General features: G+C 40.6%; 1 long non-coding RNA gene across 1 annotated transcript; it reads left to right on the top strand.

The window, feature by feature from the left end:
• The first annotated feature begins 1,127 nt into the window (after positions 1–1,127).
• On the top strand, positions 1,128–11,771 carry LOC142089879 (uncharacterized). The gene is made up of 4 exons (XR_012676346.1): positions 1,128–1,221; positions 6,708–6,788; positions 9,785–9,928; positions 10,755–11,771. It is a non-coding gene; the product is annotated as an uncharacterized LOC142089879 (long non-coding RNA).
• The last annotated feature ends 334 nt before the right edge of the window (positions 11,772–12,105 follow it).

Consider the following 12,105-nt stretch of genomic DNA (forward strand, 5'->3'; position numbering starts at 1 on the left):
AACCCTTCCCTGGAAGAAGAAGGAATTATACAGAGCCTTTTAGCTACCAGGATTGTGCCAGCCCATTCTCGAAAGAGTTTAATGACTTAAGCTGAAAAAGCCAAAATGTTATTCATCTTACTTCCATGGCTGGTCCCAGGAGAGCAAAATATTGCACTTCTTGACTTGCCACCATGATAACTACATTGACTTCATCTTGAACTAACACCTCTACTAGAGGAAAAAAAAAAGAAGCATGTTGTCTACCTTTAATGAGAACACGTGATGATCAACACGCAGAGCAGTCACAGGTCAGACTCAGCCCTGGTTTAATTCTGAGCTTAATAATCCCCTGGGATGTGAGGATTGGCACATGGACTAGAGCTGGCTGAAGAGCAGAAATTCCTCTGGGAGAAGAATTCAAAGTTTTGGCATCATTTTAAGTTACCATAAAACAAAAAAAATTCAGAAATTTCTATATAGAGGAAAATCTGAAGGAAAAAGAATGTTGGCCTAATAGCAACATTTTGTTTCAAATCCACCTTTAAAAATTACTTTTATTCAGTATGAAATAAATAAAAAAAATAATTAAAAATACAGGAAAAAATTATCTCAGAAGTCTTGAAACGAGATCTTTCAGCAATGTCAGATATTCCCTCCATTCCTCTCATCATCATTGCTTTCTGGTTTCAACCCTAAACTAATGAAGTTTAGGAGGAAGTGATCTAATAATCACAAACCAAAGCAATCTAATAATCACAATCTGAGTATTCTGTTGAAATATGTTTTAGTGTCTGGTTGGTTCGAGGAGAAAATGTACATATTTGGCATGTTGCCAGCTCAGGTTCCAAATGAAAATTATGCGTGTGTTGAAGGTCACAATTTATGAGAAGTTGATAAAAATCGCATATACTGTTTTTAATAGAACATACACCAACAGAAGGGACTAAGAATTAAGAACTGTTTATCGAAAGCTACAAGGTGAGAATTTACATTTGAAAAAAAAAATAAAGTATCTAGTTTCCTTCCGTTTTACAGACATCTAAACATTTCTTTTGACCTAATGTGGTGTGATGGGGGGGGGGGAAGCCAGAAAGGATGTAATACGGGGTACTACTTCTTCAATGAGTCCATTTTGATTGCAGATCTGAAAGCATCTTTTCAAAATGGCAAGTGAGGTGGTTTATGCAGAGGTATCGCCCAAGGAAAGAGTGCATTTTACTTCACAAACTTCAGATACAGGTAAAAAATGGTCATCTTAATATTACTTACTTTTCCTTTGCTCAGTGACACATTCTTGTAACTTTCATTCTTTCTTAAATCAAAGCATTCCTACGAAGCTGAAGGCATGTTGAAAGCGTTTTTATAACTATTAGTATCCACCTCTGCTTATTATATATCTATTTTCTTGGCAAATTCATGTTTATTAATAGAAGGAATACTGAATTCTAGGAAAAGTAAAGAATGACCTTTAAAATCCCATTCTGGATTTCAGTAGCATGGCTGAAATGTGCTGTTTCTGAAACACATTAATGATCAGACATTGAAGATACTAACACAGATTATTAGAAACTCATTGGCAGTTACAGTACACTGATGACACTGAATGGACTTCTCTCTCCTGCAGTACATTTACATTTTATATTTTAATTTGATTCATTTTCATAGACACCGGAAATATTTTTAAATTGTAAAACGATAGGTCTGTTTATCTTTTTTTTCTTTCTTTCTTTCTTTCTCTCTCTCTCTCTCTTTCTGTCTCATTCTTTCTCTTCTAAAAGTCAAGAATCAATAGAGGTTTCTATAATTTTGAAAACTGTTAGTCTACAATTTGTGTATGACCTACTGATGTCTTCAACTATAAAACTGCATTACTTTAAAAATTTATTTTCAAGAAATGAAGTGCAAAAGATAGCTATTAATGGATATAAGTAGGAAATAATTCATGTTTTTAAAACAAACGTATCAAGTTATATTTTTTAGATTCTGATTTAAAAAAAGATCTTTGCTAGTTATAAGACTATAGCATGGAAAAATTATTTAAAATTATAATATTCAGAGGTCACAGTAAGAAAGAAAAATGTGTCCTGAATATGCTAGCAAAGCAACATTTATTCTATAAAAGTAAGTTTTGTAGATTCGCTCCTTGGGACACAGTACTAAAGCATCTGTAAGGGTATGATGTCTTTGTCTCTTATGTGTTAACTGAGTCTGCCCCTTAGATTGTGGGATCAGTTCACTGTAGAAGAGCTGCATTGCCAGGACAATCTTTGGTACCCCAGTGTAGAACTACCCCATAAGTACTTATTGGAGATGCACACACATGCCCACTACAACCATCTGTACAAAATGTTTCAAAATTTGACAGCATAGAAGTCTGTTCCACCTAATTTTTTTTTTATTTCGTCACCTGAGACTATCCTTTAGATTTCCAGTTATATTTTATAGTTTTAAGTGCTTTCACACAGCTTTTAATATGCTTCGGTGAATTATGCTTAGAAATTGCTGCTCTAAGTTATCCTGAGAACTCTCTAACCCAATAACGTACTTCTGAAAGTTGCCAGTATGAGGTGCTTGGAAAGACAGTGCCTAAAAAATTCTGATGGCCAATTATGAGGCTAATTAAGTAAGCAAATTTCAGGCAAAATGTTTTTTCTTGTGCTTTAGAGTATGATGGCTTGTGCTTTAGAGTATGGTGTTTACCCTGTCATAATCTTTGTGAAAAATCTTTTCAATTGTAACACCGATATTCTTGTCACTTCTGTGAATCTCTCATCCCTTTTGGTGTCCTAATAACTGCTTTACTTTAATAACATCCTAAAACAATGACTTCTACAGGCTGATTCTAATACCTTGCATGAAGAAATAATTTAAATCAATCTTGAATTTGCCACCTATTTATATTGTCAGTGCGTCCTAGCGAGATATAATGAAAAAACACCTATCTATATAATTAATATTTTTTTGTGTTCTTATATATATAAATTTCCATTATACATTCTTACAATCTCTCTCTTCGATTTCTACATGTGCTCCATTGCTTTCATAGTTGAGAGCATGAGTGCAGGAAACCGTGGTCCTCATCTTCTGCCAAACACTGTTAACTGTTCTGACTCCTTGGCTGCTGCGCAAGAGAGATGCTGCGTTCAACACAACAGGGATTTGATAATGCTTGGTACTAAAAATGGTTTAGATTCGACATTTTTCGTAAGTCTAAGGCAGATCTCAGCAGCTCTGGCACCCTCAGGACGTTGCTTGTCTTGGCTTGGTATTTGCCATGCAACAGTGAGTTCAGAGCAGTTGAGTTAGCTATGACCCACCTGCCTGAAAAAGCTCAAAGGAAGCAGTTGCTGTCTTACTCCAAGCATATTTTACATTAGATGTTTGATAGAGCAAGACTTGGAAAAGGCCAAAGTTGCTCCTGTGAGACAGGAATAATAGCCTAGGCCAGCAAAGAAAAGGGGTTTCATACCTCCCTGCCTCCGAGCATTTTTTTGAGTTACAGACTTCAAAGTATGTGCTGTCTTATCTGATTACATAGCTCTAAGTTTGGTCTGCTTCCCCATGGCCACTATGCCCATCCCCGACTCCACACTCTGCTTCTCCTCTCCTTTTGCCCCCCCTCCTCGCCTGCACCGCTTCCTTGAGTTTTGCATGTGGTGGATAGGGCAACTGATCCATGTTCCTGGACTTCTCCTACATTTTGCACTGCTGAAGTTTGCATTTGTTTGTCTTCCCCATGGCACTTCGGAGCAAAATCTGTTTGGTTTCTCTCTTAAGAAAAAAACCCATCTTATTTCATACACTATCAGCAAGCAAATTTGATGTAAGTAGCTCCTGGGAAATGAGGCAAAACATGCAAAGCAGGCAACCTACAAGGTGGTGTGTTGCAGTTGATATAAAAATACAGCTTCTTCCTTCCTTCCTTCCACTTGCCACACCTACCAAAAGCTGCTGGGGTCAGTCAGGCATGTCCCGTCGCTCGCCACTTTCCCTCTCCCTCCTACTCTGACGGTTCATCTGCGGATTTAATATCACAAGATGGAGGAGAAACTGTGTCATAGGGCAGTTCCCCACCTTATTATACCTGCAGTCATCTTCCTACTTGTACCTCTCCCCTGTGAGCTTTTCTGATTGTACGATATTGCTGATTTGGGCCAATAGTCCTGTGGAGACCCTCTGGGCAGGGAGATGTCTTCTGGGCGTACCTTTAAGTATATGAATTTGAAAGCACTGCCTACATCATTCAGCTTGACTACATAATAGAGGTCAGGTACCTAAACATCATCTTTGGCTTCCTTGAGCTTTACATCTAGCACTGGCCACTGAACTAAATAGCCAAAGGATGCCATGCGCTGCTTTTACAGTGATAGTGAAACAGATCTCTTCTGTTATGCAGATGGCCAGTGTAAGCATCCATACATAATAACAGACAGGTGTAGGCAAGGCCTCCAAAGATAAGGAGAGCAATGCTTAGCTCCTGGTGTTAAAGCAAAGCAATGTCAGCAAACCACCCGCTTTCTTGGGAAAACGAATGGCTGCTGCTGAAATTCCTGTGGCCAGTTCCTTTTCCAGCCCAGCTTGCACTATTGTTAGCGAATCCACCAGCACTCCTGATCAAGCACTCCCGATAGTGCAGCAGATGGGAATTCTCCCCTATTGAGGCTGGGAAGGCAGGGAACGTGGAGTTTGCCAGGCAATCCCACCCTGACAACATCTTTTATGCTCTCCATTAGTTGTAAAAATCTTGTAACACATGCTGCAAACATTTTTTTTAATGGTTGCAACCATGAGTGTCACAACCATGCTAGTGGTTACCAGGGCATATGAGGGTTTTCCCTTGACTGACCACCAGATATGGAATGGGGAGATTTCCAGTAGCCCCCAGTATGTGCACTGATCTCTGCCATGCCACGTCTGAAAGCCTAATGTGAGACAGTGCTACAAAAAGTGCTGGAGTGCTTGCCACAGGCTCCATGCATAGCAACAGGCAATCCTTTTGCACTTCGAATGTCTCCCAGTAATAAAAAAGCCATGGTTTATTTTGCCTGAATGTGCTTTGTCTCAGGGCAGTTCTTTCAGTGCAGCCATGTCTTAGTCTGGTATAATTTACATAGGCCGATATCGCCAAGCAGCCAAGCAGATGCTAGGTAGTTTTCGGAGGGAACGGGTGCGTGCTCTGAGGCACGAGCATCTGACAAAGACTTCTTCCTGATGCGTGTAAAGGCAGTCAGATCAAGTGTAAGGATAAAGGAGCTTTTTTTGCAAAATAAGTCTTAAAAACATATCTGAGAACAGGGATGGTCTGGGAAGATCTTTATCCTGATGAGCAGCTGACAAACGGGAAAAAAGTCAGGACGGAGCATGACAAGTAACACTTGGAAGAAACAGAAGAAAGCGGTGACCGGAGGAAGACCAGTTGTTCCCTGTGGTTTCTAGACCTCATTACAACAAACAGCGTAAACGTTCACAGTGAGAGAAAGACCTGCTCCGTTGCCTTGGTTTGCGAAATGGGGATTTCCAAGCCTGGAGGAATGGGTGTCTCGACTCAGCGGAGGTGAAGGCTGGTGCAATTTGAGCGGTCGCGCCAGCTCTATATTGAATATGGAAAGCTTCCCTTGCAAATGGTTCTTAGTCACGGAAAGCATCTGTCCAGGGCACTGATGTAAGGGAGGAGAGGGCCTCCTCTGCTAGCAAATGAGAATGGTCATAAATTAGCGAGGCAATAAAGATTCAGATAAGTCTATTTTTAAGTCTTCTCTCCCCAAGTTTCTGTCTTCTGTGATTAACTACGTGGGGCGGCGGGGGGAGGGGGAACTGCTTTTGGGCTATTCTGGCTGAGAATTAACTGCAGACAGGCTTTCCTTTCCCATTTTTGTAGAGAAAGTTGAATTAATGGTTTGTACTGAAAATCTGTGCTCTGTCTGCAGTGGTGCTTACCAACCTTTAATTAAAACCTCATTTAAATATTTGGAAGAATGAACTTGAGGAATAAAAATCTGTGGATGAAATGAAAATAGTATGTTTATATTTTGCATAATGTTTTACATTTGGTGGTTTACTCTGAATTGTTAAAAATTATGTTTAATTCATAAGTGATTGATTGAAAAATAGCTTGTCTCTGCTCTATGCACATGCAGTACAGCTTAGCTTTGTTCCAACAGGAACTGTGCTCCTCTCTGTGAAAGAAAAAACAGCAGCAAACAGGCATGCTTCGTACCCATGTACAAGATATGAATTCACCAGGAAGAAAAAGTTTATTGAGAAGTAAATGGAAAAAAATTAATGATGTAGCCAAAAAAGTTTCCATTGATTAACTTTTGCTTAAAGATGGACAGAATGTATACATGTGTGTGTAAGATATGGAATAATAAGAAAAAAATAGAATTAATAATAGAGTAGCTCAGTGTGTGATAACCTACAGTCACCTAGAGGTTTTTTTTTAATTTTCTAAAATTTAATAACTGAATAACTTTTTTTTTATTTCTTTGGAAAACTGTACAGTATGATAATTATTTGCATGAACTCTTCTAGTAATTTCTTTTTGGCACATTCATTCAGCGACATGCAAGTCTTATCAGAAAAAAAAAAAAAGAAAACAACCTCTCTTGCATGTTCTTGCTCTTCCCATTTTCTCAGTCTGGTGCAGCAAGGTGCTGGATGCAATGAGAATAGCAAGGGCTGGCCTTGGGCAGGTTCTCTAATTGAAGCACTTTTTGTCTCTACAGGTGATCCAACCACATACGCTGAGGTGAATGTGAAATGGAGATCTGACAGACCTGACAGCACACCCGAGACTACACATACAGGTACTGCAATACTGCAGGACACTTCACATTTTCTCATTATATTTTATCCTCTTTGTACACCATCATAGTTACATATTTACATATAGTGGAGGAGTTGCTTAGGGCTAGGTGCCCAAAGAGATGTTGATATGATCTAGGCAAATTAAAAGACCTTCAAAACCTTTCCCAGCTGCTGGTTTTACCTGGGGGTGCCTGAAGACTGCTGGTGACAGTGTTTTCAAAGTTAGCAGGTAGAGTCACAGGGCCCCAGGTTTGCATTAGGCTAAACTTTTTGTCCCTCAGCCGCAGCTAAGCCTGTGAGGATTCACAGCGTTGGGTGTCCCTTGCCTCTGGGGCTCAGTCTAGCAAGCCTTTGGCTTACGTCTATGCTGCCAGGATGGATTGCACCTGGGAGCAGAGGGTGGCCCCAGGAGCCGTTGGTGCAGACGGATTTGTGTCCAGGCTTCTCAGTGCAAGCATCTCTGGAGCAAACAGGCTGCTTCTGCATAGCATAGCCCCCGGCCACTTACATCCTTTGGGCCCCATGAGACTTGTTTGGTTGTGGCGTTTTGGTTCATAAATTTTAAAGGCTGTGTTGCACCTTGCCAAAGTAGTTTTTTTTTTATAGCATGGCACAGAAAACATTGCAATATGCTGCTGGGAACATAATAAGGGGTCTCATGTAGGCCATAGGAATGTTCACTGGGGATGCTGCTGGAAATCAGTTCTGGGCAGAGCAAGTAAAATTTGGCACTGCCCATGTCTGCACTGTTGGAAGGAAAAGGTTCTCTGAAATACGACCAACTTTCTTCTGAGAAGGGACCAATTAGTTCATCCCAGAAGGATCCCAAAAGCAAATGAGCATGCACCATGCAGGCAGTGTGGTCCATTGGAGGACCAGGACCTGGTAGCAGGACAAACTGCCATTCCGTGCCTCTAGTGAGTAGACCCACACAAAACACAGCAGCTCTCCACCTGTTCAGCAGCCAAATAGCACACTTTTTCCAGGGCATGGGACAGTATCACTTTCTATCTTTGCTGCAGGTGATTTTGACCCATTTTCCCCTGCTCCCCACTCCTGAGGGATGCTCAGAACACACAGTTAAAATTTATTCTGCAGTGGAGACACTCGCAAACTCTTCTGTTCTTTTTAGCAACAATTTCCATGTATTGTTTTTCATTTCCAAATGCATTTAGGGTGACTGAACAGGTCAGCAATGGTATTTAAAGCACAGAAACTGAGTAATTTTTAGAAAGTGATAGCTAGGGAGCAAAAATTAGGTTTTGAACAGTTATCTGACAAGTTCAGATAACTTGTGTCTATCTTTTCTTAAGTAAAAATTTTAAGGTACATTAAACTATTTTCTCAAACTGTAACCAGTCTTGAAAGTAAATTATGCTGCAAAGTGAAATAATACATTGGATATGAGTTTTAACTCTCTTGTATGAGGTGAAAACGAAGAAGAGAAGGGAAAAAAAATTGCATTCGTTTGATGCATAAAAACAATTCAGGTATTTATAGAAAAAATGTTAGCTGCAGAAAATGCTAGGTGAGAACAAATGTTTCCATTGGTGGGTTAGTTTGGTCTTACCACAAGGAAAAAGAAACTAAAAGCTTCAGACGGTCCTTCTGATTAAAAGGGGTAGTCCGGCAGACAAGAGAGTGCGCCAAGTGGAGATCTCGATCCTGCTGTTACAAAGGCAAAACCGATTTACTGGCTTCATTTAAATGTCCTCTGATTTTATGCCAGTGAAACCAGGATTGGACTGCAGCATGAAAATTATTGTCCGTAATGCAGTTTTGATATATCGCCATCGGCCCATCTATTTGTTGGCTGCCTTTTTATATCCCAGTCCTCAATTCCTCCCGTCCTTTCTCTGATTCTGCCTACACTGCCTGTATTTCCAGGTTTTCGGAATTTTGTTCTAGGAATATCAAAATCCATATATGCTATACACATGGACAAATGCTATAGGTGAGCTCTGTCCCTTCACATTCTTCACTGAAACCTCTTTAAAACCACAGCAGTCAGATGTTCTAATTCTGGTTTAGATTGGGGTTTTTTTACCATAGAGATCAGCCTGGGAAGTGTTACGGAATGGGGATCGAAAGAACACAGAGGTCCTGGACAGGATTACAGTTGGAGCAGAAAATGATGAAGGCAGGGATTTAACAACTAATTAAACACGTGTTTCTTTGTTGTGCTTAAAAAGGATGATAATCAGGAAAAAGAAGTCTCTAGAATTTCAAATTACCTATAAAACCTTTTTTTAAATCCTGTATGTGAACTTCAGGATTTCCTTGTGGGTCTTCAATTGTATAACCTCAGAAAAATAACCCACGACAGCACGACCATTGCAAGCCATTCTCCAAGGGAAAGGCACGGCACATTCCAGAGCGAGAAGCACTGGCAGCGCTGTGCGGGCTTTGCAGGGAAACTGCATGGCAAAATGTTGACACAGCAGTGTTGGCAAAGCTGTGCGCTGGCACAGAGGGCGAGAGGTCACATTTTTAGACATCTTCTCAACAGCTATGATGATAAAAACTGGGACTGGCCAGGAAAAGGGTTCTTCTGACCCTGAAAATGTGGTTTCACATGTAAACATATATATATACAGGTTTATATACATATACATATAAATCTATATACAAATAAACCTATATAAATACATGAAGGCTTTATTTTCAATTAATAAGTAAAATGCTAGGACCCACAGCTTTCCAGTTTTCAAGAACGTGATTTTTGGTTAAGAGAAGAATTTCCAAAGCAAGATTTAGCTTCTACAGGTACATGTAGCTGAAAAAAAACCCAGAATGTTTTCAGTTGCATCTGCAGCAGAGGGTATCCTCATAAACTTGCTGTTCAGTTTCCACAGATGCTAGTTCTATAGCACACACAGCAACACATTCCTGCTGAAGGCCCAGCTAAAATGATTTTGCATACTCCCATAACTCAGAACAAAGGTTGGCTTGCTTCTGCCGGTGGTGAGACCCCTCTCCCTTGTCCCTTCGGCAGCGACCTGCTTGGAGAACTCGCACTGGTGTTACGTTGCTCTCGCCCTCTACTTCACTGCAGTGATTCTGCTCATCGCTGTCATCCTCTTGGCAGTGAAATGTCACCACCTCTGAGGCGGATTCTGCCATCCTGCTGACTTACAGGGTAAGCCATTTTTAGCCGTGTTTGTATTTTCATACAATACGTTTGCGTTTCTCAGAGGAGGTGCAAGGAAGTGTCCCAAACCAAATGCTACAGTCACCGTCACAAATTCAACCAGCCAGCAATTCACAGTCACGCTAGGTAACATCCAGCTCCCTGCTGCTGATGCATACTGCACTTAATGGAGCATGTCTTAATATGCAGCAGCTTCGGCAGAACCCCCTGCCAGAGCAAGTATTGGGCTCTGCTGCTTTTACTCCAAGAAAATCCATCACTTAATCATAGGTGTCTCCCAGCTGTGGAGTGAAATAACCCCACAAGCCTACCATAACATGAAACAAGCACATGGCTGGGTGCAGCTGGCGGTGATTCCCATAACCTCTAGCCAGGCCAGGACTGAGAGTGACAGGAGACAGGCAAGCTGTGTTGTTCAGTCTGGGATTTGAAGGAAACCAGGAGAACAGTTGTCTGATTCGGACTAGGAATAGCAGTGAACAGCCTTCCAGGGAAAACCTTGCCATCCACACCTAGTGCTTCTTGTAGAGCTACAAAGCATGCTGAATCACTCCTCCAGGTTGCTCTCCCTGGAAGCCATCACTGGCCATGCTGAAGACACCATGTCCCATCCTGTGCCAGAACTAGTGCCTGTGTCACTGAGCAGCTCACCAGTCATAGGTGCACCACCACCCCTCCATCCCCAGGTGCGGCACATCTTGCCATGGTCCTCATGGCATACAGGTGCCCTCTCTTTACTCACAGGACACTCACAGCAGGTTGAATATCAGTAAGATACTCTACTTTTATTAGCTTTTGTCTCTTTTACTCTCAGATAACTCGGCGTAGGAAGGCTCTGCTTCTTCAACAAAACAAGACATAATGCTTGTTTACTTTTACATTATTTTCTCTGAAGATACCTTTATGAAAGAAGACATGCCATCAGTCTGGTCACTCTTCAGTTACGTCTTCCAGGATCTCCATTAAACCTCTAACCTCTCCATATATGGACAAAACATATATTACTAGTTTTATTTGGAATTAGCTTAATCCTGTAATACCAGCAACCATCCAATTATATTAGTGCGTGTACCAAGGCATGGGCTCAAGCTGCTGCATCAAAAGTTGGATTTGGGTCTTGTCTAGACAACACCCATGACCAGGTGGACCGGTTTGAGGCATCACTTTTAATTCACATCTGACTTGATTTTACAATAATTTGCAATATAGGTAAGCTTTTTGATTCCATATGTGCAAGTGCAAAACATCATGGAGAAGGGACTGTGAAAGGTTGCACTGAACGTTTTTATGAAGCCCCGGTTTGAATGTGATTTTTCTTCTCCTGACAACCTTTAGTGTGATTTGTATGAAAGGGGTATTGAAGTTGCAAGAAACTATATTTGTTTAGTAGAGAAGTCTCAGTCTCATCCCCCCATTAGCTTGAATAAAATTATTCTGATCTAATTGTCCAGAAGAGTATCTCACAGAGATACAGTATGTCGTTTCTGTCTTAGGGTAGTAATTAATTTTGTATTTGTTTGGGTTTTTTTTTTCCCAAAAGCTGTAGCTTCAGTTAAATCAGTCCTCCACTGGAACTAAGCCACCTCAGGTTCAAATGCATTTGTCTGTAATTAATATTTTGCTGTCTGTTTTTATATTTTTTCTAGTTCTCATCAGTTATGTTATAACTCCTTTGGGACAGGCTGATATCAATGATTTGCAGACCCTGAGTAGGAGGCATCTGTATAGCAATTATTTCTAAAATTGTTCTCTATAGCTAAGCTTATCTGGACTTAAGTCATGTTGTTGCTGTTGATAATGCACCACATTTTTATAGCATATGCACCAGAAATCAATAAAGAGATTCAGTAAAGCTCTTGACATGCTGGTGTTTGTTCTTATGTTAGTCAGATTAGAAGAAAAATAACATTTAGTATTTGTATGACTGTAACACCTCTGAGCTGTTGTCATGAAGCAGGTTGCTGCTCTGCTAAGTACGGTCTAAAGACAGAATCCCTGCCCCACAGAGCAGAGCACCAAAGGAATAGTAGAAGAAAATGGCTACGTTTTTCTTGAGATCATCCTTTTGTTTGCCAGGTGCTCTGGGATAAATCCAGGTCTTCAAATACCAGTGGAGAATGAAATGTTTAAAAAACAGAGATAATGAAAGAAGAGGTGGCAGGTGA

Source organism: Calonectris borealis, chromosome 1 (genome assembly GCF_964195595.1).
Source record: "Calonectris borealis chromosome 1, bCalBor7.hap1.2, whole genome shotgun sequence".
Taxonomy (NCBI): Eukaryota; Metazoa; Chordata; class Aves; order Procellariiformes; family Procellariidae; genus Calonectris; species Calonectris borealis.